The sequence below is a fragment of the Triticum dicoccoides genome, chromosome 6B (assembly GCF_002162155.2).
Source record: "Triticum dicoccoides isolate Atlit2015 ecotype Zavitan chromosome 6B, WEW_v2.0, whole genome shotgun sequence".
NCBI classification, from domain to species: Eukaryota; Viridiplantae; Streptophyta; class Magnoliopsida; order Poales; family Poaceae; genus Triticum; species Triticum dicoccoides.
Window position 1 is genome coordinate 390,719,034 of NC_041391.1, and position 21,371 is coordinate 390,740,404.

The following is a 21,371-nucleotide window of genomic DNA, read 5'->3' on the forward strand; positions in this document are numbered from 1 at the left end:
AGGTCATGTGCGACCAGCGAGCGAGCAAATATGGTTATACATACAGTAGTGCTAAAAATACAATTATACATGCGAAATCATTTCCGGTCGTAAGTACATCCCACAAAGTCAGTCCCCGCTAAAAGTTTCCGGTCGTATGTACATCACACACAGTCAATCCAAGGAGTACGTTTTCATTCTTATGTACATTCCACATAGTTAATCCAGGGAAAATGTGTCCGTTGGTATGTAATTCCCACACAGTCAATCCATGGAAAATGTTTCCGTTCGTATGTACATCCCACACAGTCAATCCAGGGAAAACGTTTCCATTCGTATGTACATCCCACACAGGTTTATGTATAGGCTCATGTATCATAGTGTAACTATCACACACGCTCTGCGTTGATTAATCGTTTGCTTTTTTCAACTACATCACACACGATTTGATGAAGAAAACCATGTGGCATTGGGCTATCCGTCACAAGCGCTTTTACTTCTAGAACCATTTGCAAAGTTCCATGACCCATTTAGCAGGTTTGTTAATTTACAATTAATAATTCCAGTATTACGCAAATTCAGATTTCATATCGTACAGCTGTTTGCCAATTTCATATCAGGCACATAGATATATTTTAACATCACTGTACGATAGCTACCGGAAAACAGCACAGTACAACATATAGATAGTTCAACTTCATAAGAACAATATTAAACAATATGTTCATTTCCCTAATCGAGATCATCCGGGCTCCCCTTATCCACCTCTACTTTCAGTTCAGTAAGAACCTGTTTTGCACTGGCCAGCTGGGAAAGTGCCTTCTCCTTCTCCAACACCATCTTAGCAAAGTCTGATTTAAAAAATCTGAGCTCATTCTCCACCTTCCTTTTTTTATCCAGCATCTTCAAATATCCTTCAGCGTTGACAACACTTTCTTTAAGCCTACCTCTGTTCTCTTCCTGATACATGCTCCGTAGCTTTGCTAGGCACATCTTCAATGACTGTGGCCAGTCTTGATCAACCCACTCGAAGTAAGAACACTTCCATTCATCCTGTAATATTTGAAACTAGATCAGTAACAATTGTAGGGGAAATGGGTTTATAGCAACAAATAAAATCACCAATACTTATTTTAAAAAATGGAATAAACATGTTAATTATGACATATCTTCTCGAAAAGATCAATGTGCAAATGAATCATTTGCTATTGAGATAACAACCAAATTCTGAAACATCAGAAGCTATAATTAACCACAACAACGCTACAAGTTCTTACTCATGTACTATAAATATCAAATTGAACATTTTAAGGGGAAGGTAAATATAACTGCAACAACATAGCGACAGTGTTTGGATGACAACAAATTGATACTAATAGGTGTGTACATGCACAAATTTAGTAACATAGAACTAATAGCACTAAGGCCGTCCACCATGGATGCCAAACCGGTGTAAAGACAACTGTTGCTACATCTCGCATTGGTGCCCTGCACTGGCGAGCCGATGCAGCAGAAAAAATTAGGGACCCGAACTCCGGAGCACCTAGTTGCTCTGACGCCCAGTTCCTTGATGCCATAAAGATTTAGTATTTTACTGCTTGGCTACTCGGATGTGTGGACAAGTGTCTCCACAAACTGCTGAAGCAGTGCCAAATAATTTTCTAATGGCACAATTGATGAGATGGCAACATTTTTAGATACTAGGTACAAACTATGAGAGTGTCTTAGGATGCGTTTGTTTGAAGGTGTGGTATGAATGGGTTGGGACAGTGACAGTGTCTAAATCACATCTAACAAATGATTTGTAACAACAAAGGAGGGTCTAACCTTCTTTGTACATGCTAGAAACTTCCTCCCACTATCCACAGATTCAAACGCAACTAGCTTCACGCATGGAGATTGATGGTGACAACGAGCAGACAGATCTTCGGCCACCCCGCTCCAATCATTGCAACTGATGGTCCTAGGGAACTATAAGAGGAATAAATGACTGAAATCGACCGCCGGACTGGTAAAAATCCTTCATTCCAAGTCATAGCCCAAGAGAGAGAAGAGAGGCATACCTGGGTGGTGAAGGAGTCGTTGTCGGAGGCGGAACTGCTGGAGAGGTCTTTGAAGAAAACCATGGCGACCCCTGCAGTAGGATGTGAGATAGCGAGAGGGAGGAAGCAAGCAAGGAAGCGGCTATAGCTTAGGAAGGAAGGAAGAAAGGAAGGGGGAAACAAGGGAAATGTGACTTGTGGTTGGGGAGAAAAGGGGATGGGGAGGGGGGAGGGTAGATATTTCAGTGGTAGGCCAAAAATTTCGAAATGTGGAGGGAAACTTTGCGTGCTGTGCCGCCGAACACAATTCACTTTGAATGATTGTGTGCATCGCAAACGATTCTTCTGCTTAACGCGAATGGGACAAGTTTGATAATTCAAATTTTGGTGGAAATTTCCCTGCATACGTCATTGCATAATTTAACATCGCTTGCTAATTTTCGCACACAAAAGAGCGTACAACACACAGACCAGACTTACTGAGTCGATCAATTTTAGTAATTAAACAGAGCTAGTTCACCTAAACATTGCTGTAACAAAATACCAACATTAAAAGCCTAAGTACGAATAATTTTAAAAAATCCGCCGCCGCGCCGGCCTATGCATCGCTGGCGTGAGATGAGATGTCGATACTTGTCCTGGCGACATGCCGCCGTTGGTGGACTCCGCGTCCCCCTGCTGAAGTCGACTGCGTCCTCGTCCTCGTCCTCATCCTCGTCCTTGGCGCCGCCCTCAAGGTTGTAGTACTCGTAGTAGTGGCTGCGCCAGAGCTCGCGTTGGTACTCCACCGCCGATTCCTCGACGGACAGACTCTTCTCTACCTCGACCTGGCCACGGGTAACTCCTCCTCCCAGCGCTCCTCGATCTTCGCCGCCTCCTGCATCTCCATCTCCCGCTCGACGACCTCATGAGGAAGCAGGTGCTCCATGGCCACCGCCACCTTTTCGGACATGGGTTGCATGCTGGGTTCTAAGGTGGCCTGGAATATCTTGGCGTGGATGGCCTCAATCCGGGCCAGGGTGACATCGGCGGCACGGACGGCAGCTCGAGCGCTCTCGGCATTTGCAGCCGTCTCGGCTGCTGTAGCTACCCTGTTAGCTGCTGCAGACGCCCTCTTGGCGGAAGTGTCCGTGCTCAATGCAGATGCGGTGTCACTCTCGGCGTAGGTGGCTGCGCTCTCGGTGCAGGCGGCGGCGCTTGGGGGATGCGGCCATCGTATGGGCCTTCACGAAGCGTTTCCACGACGTCATCTTTGCAAGAAGGGGTTGCGGGAATGGGGATCGGGATTTGTGGATTCAGGGGTTGCCGGCACTGGAGCAGATGAGCCGGCAAAGCTTAAGGAGGAAGACTTAAATAGACCCAGAAGTTTTCATCGCAAATGATTCCTACAAAACAACTATGTGTGGTGTTGTAGATATTTTTTATTAGATGTGGAAGACGTATTCAGAGTAAAGTGGCAACGGATGGTGTTTTAAATGTACGAGAAAAATTGTAGAACTAATACAACTGTCATGTCAAATTTTGGACAATTTTAGGGGTCATTTGACATTTTAAGACATTTAAGTAATTTTATAGCCATTTAATGAACATAATTGAAATTTGAACTTCATGTACATGCAACAGCTAACCATAATGGTTTGAAAAGTCATATGTTGTGTACTTGTGTGCAATTTAATTCCATGTATAGTAAATTGGAAGGAATTTTCAAACATATTGGTCTAACGGCTATGACACAATTAAGCATGGAGTTCCATGGCATATAAATTCCAAAAAAATTAAAAACAGATTAGAAACCCATGAAACCTTGGTTGACGTAATGTCGTGCCACCAAGATGATGCGGTAAAAAAATTGGCATGTTTGACGAAAGTTTGGACACACACCCCTCACAAACCGGAGCAGCTCACTAGAAGGCTCATGGTTCCGAGAGGGAACAATGCATGTTTGCTGATGAACGGGAGATAGCTTCCTCTTATGGCCTTCAAAATTTTTCTATGTGTAACGTGCACTAATACAACTGTTATGTGAAAATTTGGAAAATTTTAGGTGTCACTTGACCTTTTAAAGACATTTGAGTGATTGTCTAGCCAATTAATGACTGTAATTCAAATTTGAACTGCATCTACATGCAACGGCTAACCATAATGGTTTGAAAAATCATATTTGTGTACTTGTGAGCAAGTTAATTCCATGTGCAACAAATTAAAAGGAATTTTCAAACATATTGGTCTCATGGCATGGACACATGCATGGAGTGCCATGGCATTTTAATCCCAAAAAATTAAAAAATGATAAGAAAAACATGAAACATTGCTTGATCTAATGTCATGCCACCAAGATGATGTTGTAAAAAAATTGTCATGTTTGACAAAAGTTTGGGCACACACCCCGCACAAACATGAGCAACTCACTAGAAGGCTCGTGGTTCCGAGAGGGAACAATGCATGTTTGATGACAAACGGCAGATAGCTTCCTCTTACGACCTTCAATTTTTTTTCAACGTGTAACGTGCACTAGTACAACTGTCATGTGAAAATTTGGGAAATTTCAGGGGTCATTTGACCTTTTGCAGACATTTAAGTGATTTTCTAGCCATTTAATGACTGTAATTCAAATTAGAACTACATGTACATGTAGGCTAACCATAACGGTTTGAAAAATCATATTTGGGTACTTGTGTGCGAGTTAATTGCATGTGCAACAAATTAAAAGGAATTTTCGAACATATTGGTCTCACGGCATGGACACTACATGCATGGAGTGCCATGGCATTTTAATTCCAAAAAATTAAAAAATGATCAAAAAAACATGAAACCTTGCTTCATGTAATGTCATGCCACCAATATGATGTGGTAAAAAATTGTTCTATTTGACGAAAGTTTGGACACACACCCCTCACAAACCAGAGCAACTCACTAGAAGGCTCGTGGTTCCAAGAGGGAACAATGCATGTTTGACGACGAACTGGAGACAACTTCCTGTTACGACCTTCAATTTTTTTACGTGTAACGTGCACTAATACAACTGTCATGTCAAAATTTCAAAAATTTCAAGGGTCATTTGACATTTTGAAGAAATTTAAGTGATTTTCTAGCCATTTGATGAATGTAATTCAAATTAGAACTACATGTACATGCAACGGCTAACCACATCATGGTTTGAAAAATCATATTTGTGTACTCGTGTGCGAGTTAATTCCATGTGCAGTAAATTAGAAGAAATTTTCAAACATATTGGTCTCACGGCATGCACACATGCCTGGAGTGCCATGGCATTTTAAATCCAAAAAAATTAAAATAGATCAGAAAAACATGAAACCTTGCTTGATGTAATGTCATGCCACCAAGTTGATGTGGTATAAAAATTGGACTGTTTGATGAAAGTTTGGACACACACCCATCACAAACTGGAGCAACTCACTAGAAGGCTCGTGGTTCCGAGAGGGAACAATGCATGTTAGATGACAAATGGGAGATACCTTCCTCTTACGGCCTTCAAAAATTTTCTATGTGTAACGTGCACTAATACAACTGTCATGTGAAATTTTGGAAAATTTCAGAGGTCATTTGACCTTTGGAAGACATATAAGCGATTTTCTAGCCATTTAATGACTGTAATTAAAATTTGAACTACATCTACATGCGATGACTAAGGGCCCGTTCGGAAGCTCGCTGGCTTCCAAGGCTAGCCAGCTTCTGCAGGGATCCAGCGTAGCCAGCTTCCCACGGGAGCCAGGTACGTTCGGCGGCAGAGGAGAGGAGTTGCGCGAGACGCTGTGGTCGGGCCCACCAAGCTGGTCTCTCAGCGAAGAGGAAAACGTTTCGACCAGTACTTTGGGGTGGCATTGGGATGTAATTTTGAGGAACTTCTACTTCTGCCTTTAGCGAAGCTGGTCTTCTGTCGCTCCTCAAAATTGCACTGCATGATACTTTTCTCCGCGGAGTGGGCTTCTTGGAGCAGGAGTGTTCGGCTGGCTTCTCGCAGGGATTTTTGGAAGCTGGTTCGTGTAGCACTTCCGAACGGGCCCTAACCATAATGGTTTGAAAAATCATATTTGTATACTTGTGTGTGAGTTAAAAAATCATCAGACTATGTAAATATCTGGTCTTCAAAAAACAAAATGTAAAATCGGGGAAGACAACCGGCCCCACACGATCGGCACTCTATTTCACGCCTTGAGGTTTGGAAGATTAGTGGCGGGCTTTATTATTCAGATACGGTTCTGCATTGGGAACCATCAGCTATTATTTTCACACACGGATTTTGCTGTGGGAATCATGTGTAATTCACACTACAATACTCGTAAATTACGGTGACCAGCGTGTGTATTATTCCCATCGATCTAGATTTTGGCCGCAAATAAATACTACCTTTGTCGGGTGGTTGGTGCGACATATGCCAAAGGATGGCTAATCATAGTGGGAGCTAGTAAAACATCGCCGGTGCCTGGAAGTGGGATAAGGCGTAAACATGCATACTGACGCATCTTACCCAGGTTTGGGGCTCTCCTAGGAGATAACACCCCTAATCCTGCTCTGCGGGGTCTCCGCATGATCACTAGATGAACAAGTGGCTACAAGGTTGGTCCTTGAGCTGTTTGGCTAGAGGAGGAAGGAGGGCAAGGCTTGCTCTACTCCTCCCTCTACGTGTGTGTGATCTCTAAAAGGCTGAACCCTTTGCATGGGTGCCGTGGGGCGTTTATATAGGCCAGCCCCTCCAGGGGTACAATGGAAATCCGGCCGAGTGTAGGCCCAGGCCGTTAGTGTCTATGGTCACCGGCTTCTCCGCCGGTTGCTGGGGCCCCCACTTGGTGGGTCCCGCCGGCTACCAGGCTCTCGGCCGACAGGTAGGGCCCACCGCTTGTGGGTCCCGTCGGCTTCTCATCACTTTAGCCTTGCCTCTGATGATGAGGGCTTGGTCGGGGGGGGGGGGTGCGTGGCTACAGTACCGCCGTGTGGTGGGCATTCACTGTAGCCACTCCCCATCTTATCTAGTGAATGACGCACAAACTTCTAGGGAAGGGGAGGGCCGACTGTTGGGAGCCGGCCTCCCCCTATGCCGACTTGTCTGGGCATGCCGCCTTCTGGTATCACTCAGACAACTAGGGCCCGCCGCCTGCGGGCCGTACCAACAGCCCGTAGTGGGAGCGTGGCTGCCTCTGCCATGGATGATGTCACAGGCAACATGGCAATAGTGCCGCACTGGGCTAGGGATGGCCGCCGGTATGTTGCACTGTGGCCACGCCCGTTGCGGGATTTGGGTGTGGCAGGCTATACTGTAGCCACGCCCCATCTTGTCACCGTTAGAAGAGTGCAAACTTTGAGGGTGCAAGTTTGGGCTGCCTGCTAGGAGTCAGCTGCTCTCGTGGCCGCCTGCTAGGAGTCGGCCCACTCTGGGGCCGATCTTTGGGCCTTGCCGCCTTCCTGCAGCCGACTGCTTGGACCAGCCGGCCACATGGAGGCGGACCTTTGTCTTTGATGCTTGTGGGGCGCAGTTAACCCCACGACGCCGTTATGGCACGATAAACGCGGGGTCGTGGGGTCGTGGGCGCAGTTAATCCCACGATCTCCACGCCCCGCCCCCTCAGCTCCGCCGCCTAGGTCCATAAGTAGGGGGAGGAGGGGTGCGGTGGACGCATGTGCGCCCTCCTCCTCCTTCGCCATCTTCTTCTTCCTCTCTCTGCTGCCGCTGCAGTTCGTTACCGCCATCTCCAGCCACCCCACAGTGCCGTTGGTCCGCCGCGGGTTCACGTACTCGCCGCCGCACCGCGCCTCCGTCGAGCCTCGAAGTGCCAATGGCGCACGAGCGGCTGAGCTCCGGGGCTTGGGACGGATCCAATCTCCACGAGGATTGTCAGATATCGGGTTCCTACAAAATCCTTAAGGTTCGAACTCTGGGGTGCGCATGAAGATCTTCCCCCTACCTATCCACGTCCCAACGCCTCGCCGTGAATCTAAGCTACACGATGAACAACACAGGGTACACAAGGTTTATACTAGTTCGGGCCACCGTTGTGGTGTAATACCCTACTCTAGTTTTTGGTGTGGTGGATTGCCTCAGGGGCTGATGATGAACAATACAGAGGAAGAATAGCCTCGTGAGAGGTGTTCTTGAGCTGGTGCGGTGTTCTACTTGGGATGGATCTTCCCGCCTCTAGGTGAGGTGTCGATCTGATCTCTCTCCCTACCTACTGTGGTGGCTAGCTCTATTTATAGAGGACCTGGTCCTCTTCCCAAATATTGAGCGGGAAGGGAGCCAACAATGACCATTTTGAAGGGGAACATCTAGTACAAGTTATCCTGACTAAAGTTGGTCTTCGACTAATAAAGGCACTGGCGATGACGCCATCTTGGGCTCCGCGGTGACCTCCGTCCTGCCGCTCTGCTGGTCTTGGTCTCGTTGCACCGAAATGGTAATCTTTGCTTGATGCCTCGGTACTCCACGCCTGCGCTTGCCCCATTGGCACCAAAGAGGAAACGAGGACACTGCGCAGGATGGCGCCCTCCTAGTCTCGATCGTCATGGCTTGCGTCATAAGAACCTAGCGAGGTACCCCTTCCTTGATCTCTCTGCCTCCTCGCGAGCTAGCCTGGTGAGGCCACCCCTAAGGAAGCCTTGCGTCATACGTCCCACGAGGCTTGGCCCCTCGTGAGGGTCTTTAGCTTGGGTCAATGAAGACGGGCCGTACTGGGCCTCTGCTTGAGCCACGCCGTAGGCCGCAGGCAGGCAAGTCTGGGGACCCCCATTCCCAGAACGCTGAAAGTAGCCCCCGGGCCCAAGGCACACTCGGACTTGGCTTAGGAGCGAAGCGAAAGGGCAAGTGCGGAGCGCAGCGGGCCCCAAGAGCCTGGGGCCTTGGTCGCCGCGTGGCAGTTGATTGAACGTGGGCGTCTCCGCTTCCCCACGCTGCCTCGGCAACTGCCCGTTTGACAAAAGGCTGGCCTGGGTTAGGCTTACCTTCATTTCTCTCACTCGCCTTGCTCCGGATCCCCTTTCTTGCTCTTGCCCTCCTACTTCCGAAATCTCCAAATCCGCCTCATCCTTTCTCCTTCAGCGAGCAATGGCGCCGCGCAAGACCGTAGCCGAGGCTCCACTGGCATGGTACTCGCCGGCTCTAGATCCCCCCAACATGACGGAGAAGAATCTCACCCTCACACGCCTGATGACGGTGGCGCAAGGCAGCAAGATGGGGGAGACTACACTCCGAGCTGGATCCGCCCAGCCAGAGGACAAGGGGAGCACCTTCTATCCCTTCTTCATGAGCGCCGTCATCGCCGGCCTGGTGCCTCCTTTCTCCGAGTTCTTCCATGCCGTCCTTCGCCATTACAAGCTGCAGGCTCTGCATCTCCATCCCAACTCTGTTCTCCTTCTATCGATTTTCGCCTACAACTGCGAGGCGCACATCGGGGTGATGCCTTCTGTGGCCTTGCTACGCCACTTCTTCTATCTCCGAGTCACCGGCGCCCATACCTCTGTGTGCGCTAGCTTTGTTGCATACTCCAAAGCCAACGCGATCTCGAAGGCCGAGAACTGGTCTGATGGCTTCTGGAGCAAGTGGGTCATGCTGGATGCCGGATGCATCAATTCTTGATTGGCGCTGCCCACGGAGCAGCCCCTGGCTGATGAGGCGTGGTCCCCTGCAAAAGTTGACGACGGACGGGCGAAGCGGCTGCTGGAGAAGATGAACGCCGACCTGCAGCCGAGCAACCTGAAGGCGGCGAAGTTGACCGGGGCTATGCTCGTGAGGGAGTTCCTGACGCATCGGGTGGCTCCTCTTCAGGTGCACTCGCGCCTGTTGTGGAGGCTTGGAGATGCGGATGGCGATCTCCGTCTGAATTCGATGGCCCTGGCTAATGAAGATCTGGCCGCGGCTCTCCGCTTCCTGGTTGGAGAGGACATGGCAGGCCCGGAGGGCGCTCCTGTCCCCTTGTTCCTTGGCGACGACTGGGAATTAGTGGTGAACGCCATGCCCACCTTTGGTGGGAACGGCCTAGTGCCGGAGGTGCCTCCTGAGGGCCAGGAGGAGGCGGTGCCGGTGGAGTTGTCCTCCGATGATTCCCACGGAGGAGAGGAGGAAGGCGAGGAAGAGGAGGAGTGCGACTCGGAGGCGACCACTGAGGAGATGGGGGAGACTTCCCCCTGGCGTAGGTCCAACGTCCTCCGCTGCACGCCGGACGATGATGAGGGCGACACCAGGCAAGGGCTGATTTCCCGAGGACTACTCCGGCCCCAGCACTGCCCGAAGCTAGCTCCAACCCTTCTGGTGCGCCCTCCTCTACTGCTGGACCCCCCGTGGCTGTGCCCAGCAAGAGGCTCTCGGGCTTCAAGCTCGGCAGGAGGCCATTGGAGCACGCCGCGACTGACCAGTAAGTGCTCGAACTCTGCTTCGCTCTTGTTTTTGCTGTCAGGGCTTGACATCCTCCATCGTCTGGGTAGGCTGCCGCCTGCAGCGAAGAAGATGAATGGGGACACGGTGGCTCCGCTTGGGCAAGCTCGTCTGTCGTGGCCGCGCCTTCGCCTGTGGGAAGGGGAGGCAGCGGAGCTTGCACCTCCCAGCCCGGTCGTCCTCGCGAGGCCAGGAGGGACGCTCTGGCGGGGGGCCAGCCCCCGTGGCCCCGCTGACTCTGGAGGCGCCGGTGCTTGATGCTGTCGTTGAGGTTGCCAAGGCTCAGGAGGTCCCAGCCTCCCAGGCTGTGATTAGCTGCCGTCTTCTCCTCCTGCCCCACTGGATCCTGATTCCTCTGCCTCCTCCGCTGTCTTGGACCATGCTGCCACTGAGCTGGGTTGGCTGCAAGAAGATCTCCAGGGCGCCAGCAACCGCCTGGTGGCCGGGTGCTGGAGCTGATATCTGGCTGGGCCCGCTCTGACACCTCCGTCCGAGCGGCGCTGAGCCAGGCTGTGGCGGCTTCTGAGGAGGAGAAGCAAGTCACCACCCAGGCCATGGCCGCCCGCGATGCAGCGTTGAAGGATGCTTCAACTGTCCAGGGCCACTACAAGGCGCTGGAGGACGAGCTGCATGGCCTGCGTGATGAGCTCACGAAGGAGGTTCGCGGCCGCCAGGCAAAGGAGGAAGAGATGAAGGCTCGGGAGGACGCCATCGGGGACCGCGACACCGAGCTGTCCACTGATCGCGGCCGACTAAAGGCACTAGAGCAGAAGCTGAAGGAGGAGAGGACTGAGGTGGATGCCAAGGCAAAGGTCTTGGACGAGGATCGCGTGGCCTTCGCGGATTACAAGGAGAGAGCTCGTAGGGCGCTGAAGTCGCTTTACGATGATGGTCTGGAGAAGTCGCTGGCCGGGGCCACGGGTGGCCCGGCCAAGCTGCTTCCCTTCCTGGTCGAAGCGCTTTAGGAGGTCGTGACCGGCATCAGCCCCATGGCCGAGGTTGAAGCTTGCGTGCTTTCCTCCACAACGTCGACGCGGATCCTCAGCCACGTCTACCTTCGCAACCCCGACGACAACCTTGACGATCTACTGGAGCCTGTGGACGCCGAGCTGCTTCTGAGGCCGTGATGGGCCGAGCGGAAGCCCTGCTGGCGAAGTTCCATGCCTTCGCCACCGCGCCCAAGGCAGGTGCTGCTGGTTCCGTGGCCTCGGGAGGCGGAGCTGACAAGCGCGACTCCGCCACGAGCGACGGTGCTGCTCAAGGGTGATCTCCTCGCGGCTTCTTTCCTGTTTCAACTCCTGCAACATGCACCGTGCCTCATGGAGGCGTTTAAACTTGTGTTTGGTATCATGAGTACAATTCATAGTCTGTAATACTTGCTTCTGAATTTGCAAGATTTTGCGGGTTCCCTCCTATTTGCTTTGTGTTCTACGTTAGCAGGGCCCGGCCCCGCGCATACCTCAGCCGCCGTTAGCCCTGACCGGATCACCAGGACGGAACCAAGGAGTTAGGGGCTGCGTGGCAAGTTAGGCTCCAGAGTTGCGATGCTCGGGAGTCCCCCTTGATGCGCGAACAACAAATAGGGAGGGAGTGTAGGAGTAGATCTGTCGTTCTATGTCAGCAGGGACCGGCCCCGCGCATACCTCAACCGCCGATAGCCTTTCGGAACTAAGGAGTGAGGGGCTACGTGACCAGTTAGGATCCTGAGTCGCGATGCTCAGGAGTCCCCCTTGATGCTCAAACAGTTTTCGTACCTTGGCTCCGCTCGGGGAGGGGCGCGCGACAACCAGGTCCGAGGGACCTGGCTGGGTGGCGTGCGCTCGGGCGTGACCCGGGCGCAGCCCCTGTGTCCATCCCCCTCGCGTGGTGCTCCCGAGGGGAGGCATTGCAACGAGGCCAGACACTGAGCTCTGGGCTCCCTGAGGTTGTTACAGCCGTGGGCTGCCCTCAGTTGTTTATCACCAGCGCGGAGCATAGCGCTTCCGTATGTGTACGGGCATAGCCGCTTCCTCGGCAGTGTCGTCAGCCAGCACGGAGCATGGTGCTTCCACTGGTACGTGGGAGGGGGCCCCCTCCGGGAGGAGCCCCCGGGGCGTGTACAACCCAGCCCTGACACGTGGTCGGCATGGTAGGGCTAGATGAGGTGTATCTGGGCACTTGTGAGCCAGCGCGGGACTCATGAGGCCCTACCTCAATACGGGTTGTGTCACATCCCTAGCTTCTGGTAATGCTCTAGGCTAGCTTCATGTGTGCATCATGTCTATATTCTGAAAGTTGAAATGAGGAAAGTGAAAGCCTCAGAAATCATTATAATAAAGGGGCAAGAACTCTAAAATTGCAATCAGCGAATCCAAAATACCCTAGAAACAGTTGTGACAATTTTGGCAAGAGTTATAAATCAAACCAAAATTTGGGAACATTTCTAAGTTATTATTTGGGCTCTGATTTTAAATGAATATTCTATTTGAATTTGGAGTTATATTCATAATATATAATGAATATATTTTCAAATGCTCTGCTATATTTTATGTACTTTTGGATAAGCTCTTTGAGTGACATAAACTATTCAAACAAATATTTGGCATGAGTTTGAATTCTATTTTTGAATTTGAACAGTGGCAAATAAATAAATATAGAAACAAACAGAAAAAAAGAGAAGCGAACTTAACCTAACTTACCTGGCCAGCCCGTTGCTGTGTGGCCCGAACGAGCTGGCCCAGCTGTAGCTGGCCCAGCCCACCAGGCCGAAGCGGCGTCTTCAAACTCTGCCAGTACGCAGGGGCGTGTCGCCCGCGCACGCACCAAATGCCACCTCCTGCTTCCTCTCCCCCTGGTCCTTCTCGCGATGCCAGGAGACGTCCCCGACCTCCCTTGCCTCTCCCCTCGCTGTCTAGCCCTCCCCCTCTCCTCTGGCTCTCACTCTCTCGCAGCTCCGAGCAACCCCGAGAGCCGCCGCAGCCCACCGACGAGCTCCACCACGGCCACAGCCATTCCCTCTCTCCCTCTCTGCGTCCCCGAGCTCCGCCACGACCCCGCGGAGCAACACACCCAACACACCCGACCAGAAGAGGCCCCAGTCGACCGGAGGATCGTCGTCTTCACCTCCGGTGCCCGGAGATTGACTCCGCCAATTTGGCGCGTCCAGAGCTTCTCCGACTTCGCCGTCTCCTCTGCTAGCCCCGCCGTGAGCTCTCCTACGTTTCCCCTCTCTCCCCGTGGGTTTCCCGCGCTGTAGCCGTGCTAGCCACCATACCGAGCGCCGCCGTCCACCATGGACGTCGGGCATGGCACTGTCGTGCTGCTGCGCTCAGTCCGACGAGCCTAGCGAGCTCCTAGCTGCCCCAGGAGTCCGCATAGCTCCTCAGCCAGCCCCCTAGCACTCTGTAGCCTCGCTCCGCCCAAACCCGTAGCTCCGGCCGCCGCCCAATTGGTTGCTGCCATCGACCCCGGCCTCCCTGTGCCCAACTACGTGCGCCCGTAGATGCACGGGATCATGGGCTCCCTCCTTGTGCCCTCAGCGCGACCAGCCGCAGCCTGTAGCGCCGCCCCAACCAACTCCGACGAGATCCGGCTGCTACTGTGGTCGCCGGCGTCACCTGCTGATGTGGCGCCGGTTTAATTAGCACTAATAACCCCTCTAAACACCCCAAGGTCACTGCCATGTGGGCCCTAGTGCATGTTTAGGTTAGATTAATTTTCTGTTTAGATTAGTGATAACCCAGTGGCCCACTTGTCGGCATTGACTTTGACCTAGCCAGCGTTGACTGGGCTCACCTGTCTGTGGGACTAACCAGCCCGAGTCACTGACCGGCGGACCGCATCGGTCAAGTTTGACCCTGGTCAACTTGGTTGACCTGCTGACGCAATAGTGATGCAGTGCTGACGTCATTAATGAGTTTTTGGATTAATTATAATCCTGGAAATTCCAGAAAATAGTTAACACTTCTAAAAATCATAGAAAATCAACTGTAGCTCAGAATGAAATAAATTATATATGGAAAATGATCAGAAAAATCCAATCTATCCATTTTTACCATTTTCATGCATGTTAGAACAACTTATAGCTGCTGTTTAGGACAATTAAATTAAATGGCATTTAAGAAAGTATATATGGAGTTTGAATTTGTACCTAGTGTTCAAACCAACTCCATTTAACTTGTCGTTAGTTGAATTAGCTCAATCAACATCATATTGCCAAGTCATATTCATGCATCATATTGTTGCATTGCATTGATTTTGTTTCCTCTCTGTTGCCGGTAATTGTCCGCCTTTAGTAGACGTGTTCCGACGATGAGTTCGATGACACTGATTAAGTACTATACTATCTTCAGAAGTGCCAGGCAAGCAAAACCCCCTTGTTCATTCCGATACAATACTACCCTCTCGCTCCTGCTCTCTTTTATTGCATTAGGACAACAACGATTCAACTGTTACATGTTGTAGTAGTTGAACCCCTTTCCTCTGCATGACCTGTCATTGCCACAGTAAATAGATGAAACCCACTAGCATGAGTAGGAGTTGTTTGAGCCCTGGTGTGCCTACTCATTCATGTTTGTTTGTCATCTGCTACTGCTTAGAGTTGAGTCAGGTCTGATTCATCGGGGATGAATTGGAATGGTGAGGAACATGTCCTACTGTGTGTGAGCTAAGTGTGTGAACATGATTTGGTAAAGGTAGCGGTGAGAGGCCATGTAGGAGTACATGGTGGGTTGTCTCATTGGAACCGTCCTCAGGAACTGAGTTCTATGTTTGTGATCCATGAACAACTACTACCACACATTGGAATGCTTAAGTGCCCCTCTTGACTTATTAATCAACTCGATCTCTGTCCAGGAGTTGCAACTAGTTTCTGGTGTTTGTAGGTGGTGCTAGTAGTCTACCAAGTGGCACCCGGTACAGGTGGGCTTGGGACAGACTAGGTGCAGTGGCACGGTGTACCAAGTGGCACCTAGATGGTGGGCTTGGGAACCCTTCTCACATCGTTTGGGTCCATGAGCGACACCCTGGCTGGATCCCCTTGCGGATGGAACCCGAATAGGCGATAAACCTGGACTAGAGACTTGTGTGGTTAGTCAGGTCGTGGCCGACACCCTCGCCAGGTTTTCGCTTGAAGGTTGCCGAGATACATGACGTGTACATGGCGGTAAGTGGCGAGAGCGTGTGTGAAGAAGTACACCCCTGCAGGGTTAATATGATCTATTTGAATAGCCGTGTCCGCGGTAAAGGACCTCTGGGTTGCCTATACAGTTCATAGACAAGTGAAAGTGGATACTCTAAAATGCGCAAGATAAGCGTGAGTGCTATGGATGGCTTTCTCGTAGGGAGACGGGAGCAGATCCATAGTGGTGTATTGATATGGTGAATATGTGGACTCGTGTGCGCCACCCCAAAAGAGTTACTTGCAGTCGTAGTTCAGGTTAGCCACTAAGTCAAAGCTGGCTTGCTGCAGTTAAACCCCACCGTCCCTTTGTTGATACTGATGCATATGTAGCTAGTTCCAATGTAAGTCTTAATGGGTACATTTGTACTCAAGTTTGCTTAATTTATGTTTTTGCAAACAGACTCCAGTCTCACTAGTAGTTCCGCTTGGACTTCGATGTTTAGCTTGTTACCTCAGCTACGATCTTGTTCCCTCGGCAGGATCTGGTAGATAGTCAGGCTTCTCAGCCTTATTCCTTTGTAGATGTCTGTACTCAGAAATGTTAAGCTTCTGCATGTGCTTTGACTTGTATGCTCTGAATGTTGGGTCATGTGACCCATGTTCGTAATATCTCACTCCTCGGAGCCTATTGAATTAAATACTTGGGTTGTAGAGTCATGTTGTGATGCCATGTTGTATTTGCACATATTGAGCATATTGTGTGTATGTTATTGAAATGCTTGGTAGCCTCTCTTACCGGGAAATGTCTCCTAGTGCTCCCACTGAGTCTTGGTAGCTTGCTATTGCTCCGGAACACTTAGGCTGGCCGGCATGTGTCCTTCTTCATTCCTGTTTCTGTCCCTTTGGGGAAATGTCACACGGTGTCTACAGGAGTCCTGTTAGCCTGCTACAGCCCGGTTTACCGGAGTCCTACTAGCCCAGCTGCTACAGCCCGGATTCACTCGCTGATGACCGACACATTCGTTGTTGGGTCATGTATGCCTGTCCCTGTATGTTAGTGCCACTTTGGGTTCACGACTAGCCATGTCAGCCCGGGCTCCTTGTCACATGGATGCTAGTGACACTATCATATACATGTGCCAAAAGGCGCAAATGGTCCCAGGCCTGGTAAGGCGTCACCCATGGGGATACTGTGCGTGAGGCCGCAAAGTGATATGAGGTGTTAAATGCTAGATCGGTGTGGCATTGAGTCGGGGTCCTGATAGGTTGCGCCTGATCTTGACCCTTGGGCGGCTGAGTTTTCCTGCATGGTGGTTAGATGCAAATGCTCTACATCCTCAAGTCCCGGCCCTCGAGCAAGCTCAGCCGCCGCTGGTATGCCAGGTCGTGATGCCGTGGACAAGGCCAGGGGGTGAGGGCTAGAGAGCCAGTAAAATCCCCTGAGTTGCGATGCTCAGGCGCCCCCTTTTAACATGCAAGCAATTTGCATGAGGGAGAAAGAGGGGCCGCGGTAGGCGGGAGATTACAATCATAGGCAGGTTGAGCATGAACTGCAAATTGACTTAGGTAATTGTAGGAAGGATACATGCCACTGGGTCAGGCCCGAGCGGCTTGGGGATGATGCAGCCCGAGGGGCGCCCCCCAGCAAAGTGAACTTAAACACATAAGCAAAACAGATACATGCCGCAGGGATAGACCCACGCGACCTGGGAATAATGCAGCACTGAGGGCGCTCCCAGCTGAAATGAAATTCGAAAGATGTCACCTGTTATCATTGCAGAGCGGGTGTTGGAGTAGCTGACGATGCACGGTGAAGAAGTCGATCCTCACGAGCCACCAGAGCCCTGAGCCTCGGGAGGCTCTGGGGGTCCTGGCGGCTCCTCGAGGGCCATCTCCGTCTCAGCTAGGACCGCATGGTGCCTGGCCTCATGAGCTTCCAGAATGCTCCGCATAAGGTGCTGGTGAGCAGCAGCCGCATTTGGCAGGCCGAAAGGCATGCAAACGTAGCTGTGTGGCGGACCCTCGCAAGGTCCCACACGCGAAGGCCAAAAATGCTCCTGAGACGCGACTCAGTTGAGCACAGGGTAGTCGATGCAGACGCGCAACCCGCCATCCTCGCCTGGATGGGGAGCTACGCCGGGTAGGCGGTGATCGCCGCATATGACTCTTGATTCCTGCATCTCCTGAGTGACCTTGGTGATGAACTCCTGAGGGTTGGGCCCTCCTTGCCCCTTGCCTTCCTGAGGGAAACGTGCCACGAAGCACGCCTCCAAGTGGTGCCCGAGCGCCTCCCTCGCGAGCTTGGCAATGTCTGAGGCCCTCCAGGAGAGAGCCCTCGAGCCTTGCCCGAGGAGGGCGCCCGGCGCGCCTTCCTATGTGGTGGAGGGAGGCGCCCCTTGCACGGGTGCAGATCCTGACACGGCGCCTCCAGAGATGCCTTCCTCCTGAGACCTTGAGCTGGGTGATGTCTTCTTCTTGGGAACTGCTTCGGGAGGGTTCTCACTCTTGTTGTCTGGGTCCTCCACTGATGCAGCTTGGAAGGCACGCTCAAGAGAGCACACCGCATCTTTCTCTTCGCATGGGACTGTGATGACTCTGCCGCTTCCCGGCATCTTGAGGACGTTTTAGCCATGGTGAGTCACCGCCATGAACTTGGCAAGGGCTGGATACCCGAGGATGGCATTGTACGGCAAGCGAATGTGGGCAACATCGAAGTCGATGAGCACAGCATGGTAGTTCTTGTGTTGTCCAAAGGTGACAGGGAGGTGAACCTGCCCTATCGAGGTGGTGGAGCCGTCAGTGACTCGTGAGAAAGGCTTGGTTGGCTGAAGCTGATCATATGGCACTTGGAGATTGTTAAACGTCTTGACGAACAGAACGTTGAGTCCTGCACTGCCATCGATGAGGGTCCTCATAACTTGCACATTGCTGATGACTAGGGAACAAAGCATTGGAAGGACACCAGCTGTAGCCGCACACTTGAGCTAATCCGTTGAGCTGAACGTGATAGCGCACGTGGACCACCTGAGAGGGCGTGTGGCCTCGAGCTTGGGGAGGACTACATTAACCTCACGAGCAAACTGCTTGAAGATGCGCTGAGACGCTCGGGCCTGGGCACCGCCCAAGATGCAAGCGATAGCACGTGGCTCCTGGAAGCCCCCAGCTCGCTTGTCCTGGTGGTGGTCATCATTCCTTCTTGTCGGTGGCGGCAGAGGAGGAAGGCTCGCGTTTCCCTACGGGCGACCCTCGTGAGGCTGATCCCTCCAAGCCCCCTTGCGAGGATGGTCCTGCCAACGGACCTCGCGAGGTCGGTCACGCCACCCCTGGCGAGGGCCTCGGTCGTCCCATCGTCCTCCTCCTCGGCCGTAGCCCCGATCATTGCGCTCGGGGCACCGACCGATGCGTCCTTCTCGGACGGCCCTGAGCTCCTGGAATTTGTTGGTGTTATGGGTGTGGAGGTCGTGGTAGACGTAGTATCGGCTACCCTTGGACGACTTCAGGGTCAGCAGCCGGAAGCTCGAGAAGGGAGAGGCGCCCCTCCTCAGCCCTTGCGCACTTGGTCGCCAGGTTGAATAGCTCCAGAGATGTCCACAGATCCTCATGGATTGCCAGCTCCTCCTTCATCTTGATGTTGCGGACACCGCCAGAGAACGCTGAGATGATGGCCTCCTTGGTCACCTTGGGAATCTTGAGGCGAGCACTGTTGAAGCGCGGGATGTACTTCTGCAAGGTCTCTCTAGGTTGCTGCTTGATGCGGCGCAGGTCACCCATGACTGGAGGACGGTCATGAGTGCCCTGGAAGTTGGCGATGAAGCGGGTGCGCATCTCGTCCCAAGAGGAGATTGTGCCGGGAGGCAGGTTCAGGAGCCAGGTGAGGGCACCATCCTTGAGCGCCATGTGGAACCAATTCGCCATGACCTTTTTGTCTCCGTTGGCCGCCTCGATGTCCAGCTCGTAGAGCTGTAGGAACTCTGCGGGGTCGGCGGTGCCGTCATAGCGAGGAGGCAGATCCGGCTTGAACTTGCCCGACCAGGCGACACTGCGTACCTCGGTGGTGAAGGCACGGCAGCCTGCGCTGGCCACCGGAGCCCTTTGCAGACGCAGGGCTTGCTCTTGGAGATTCCCACGCGCCGCCACCAGGGGCAGTGCATGGTCTTGACGTGCCGGTGCAGGGATGCGGTCTTGACGTGCTAGAGCAGGTAGCACGCATGCGCCTTCTTGGGGACGAGGGATCTCTTGGCAGCTCCTTTCTGGTCGTGCGGGCGCTGGACGCGGTGGGTCCCATCCAGGGGCCACACTCCTTGGAGCCAGGGCGCCTTCTTGGGGAGGAGGTGGCGGAGGCGCCTCCTGAGCTGTGTCACCTATGCATGACGGAGGGCGAGGCAGTGAGAGGGACGGTGCAGGAGAGCCACCTGCAGCGCTGACGAGCTCGGTGATGCGAGCAAGCCACTCCTCGTAGAGGTCATCGACGGGGCAGTAGTGCAGGAGCTCACATGCCAGGAGCAACGTGGCCTGCACGTCCGTGGGAGCACGACGGGCGTGAGATGACGAACCAGCTGGAGTCAGCGATGGAGTGGCGGTGCGGCCTTCCCGCCGCATCGAGGGATGCAGCGATGATGCCTGCTGCTCGTTCCCCGCCGGGACAGTGGTGGTGTTGGCGGCAGGCGACGGGGAACAACAGGGAGGCCCACCGACGGGAGACGTCTTGGCGACGCGGGAAGCGAGGGCAGCCCAATGCTCGGCGTGAGCCCGAGAGCGTCAGCCATGGATGCGACGATCAATGGAACGTGGGACAGCGGAAGAAAGATTCTGGCGCACCCCTACCTTGCGCGCCAAATGTCGGATATCGGGTTCCGGCAAAACCCTTAAGCTTCAAACTCTGGGGTGCGCACGAAGATCTTCCCGTACCTATCCACGCCCCAATGCCTCGCCGTGAATCTAAGCTACACGGTGAACAACACAAGGGACACAAGGTTTATACTAGTTCGGGCCACCGTTGTGGTGTAATACCCTACTCTAGTTTGTGGTCTAGTGGATTGCCTCAGGGGCTGATGATGAACAGTACAGAGGAAGAACAACCTCGGGAGAGGTGTTCTTCAGCTTGTGCGGTGTTCTACTTGGGATGGATCTTCCCGCCTCTAGGTGTGGTGTCGATCTGATCTCTCTCCGTACCTACTGTGGTGGCTAGCTCGATTTAGAGAGGCCCTGGTCCTCTTCCTAAATATTGAGCGGGAAGGGAGCCAACAACGGCCATTTTGAAGGGCAACATCTAGTACAAGTTATCCTGACTAAATTTGGTCTTCGACTGCCAAAGGCACTGGCGATGACGCCATCTTGGGCTCCACGGTGACCTCCGTCCTGCCGCTCTGCTGCTCTTGGTCTCGCTGCACAGAGATGGTAACCTTTGCTTGATGCGTGGGTACTCCATGCCTATGCTTGCCCCCTTTGCACCAAAGACGAAAGAAGGACACTACACAGGATGGCGCCCGCCTGGTCTCGATCGTCATGGCTTGCGTCATGAGCACCTCATGAGGTACCCCTGGCTTGATCTCTCCGCCTCCTCGCGAGGGTCTTGAGCTTGGGTCAATGAAGACGGGCCATACTGGGCCTCTGCTTGAGCCACGCCGCAGGCCGCAGGCAGGCAAGTTTGGGGACCCCCGTTCCTAGAACACCGACAAAGATCACCTCGCTTTCCTCCGCCAGACGCGGCGGCTGCCTGGAGAGGGCTTCGTAGAGGTACGCCTGCCGCCCAAGGGGGAGATTTCACCATTGCCGGAGGAAGGGGAACGCGTCTTCTTCTGGTGGCACTGCCTTTGCGGCTTCAGCCTGCCAGCAAGCGGCTTCCTCGGCTCGTTCCTCCAATTCT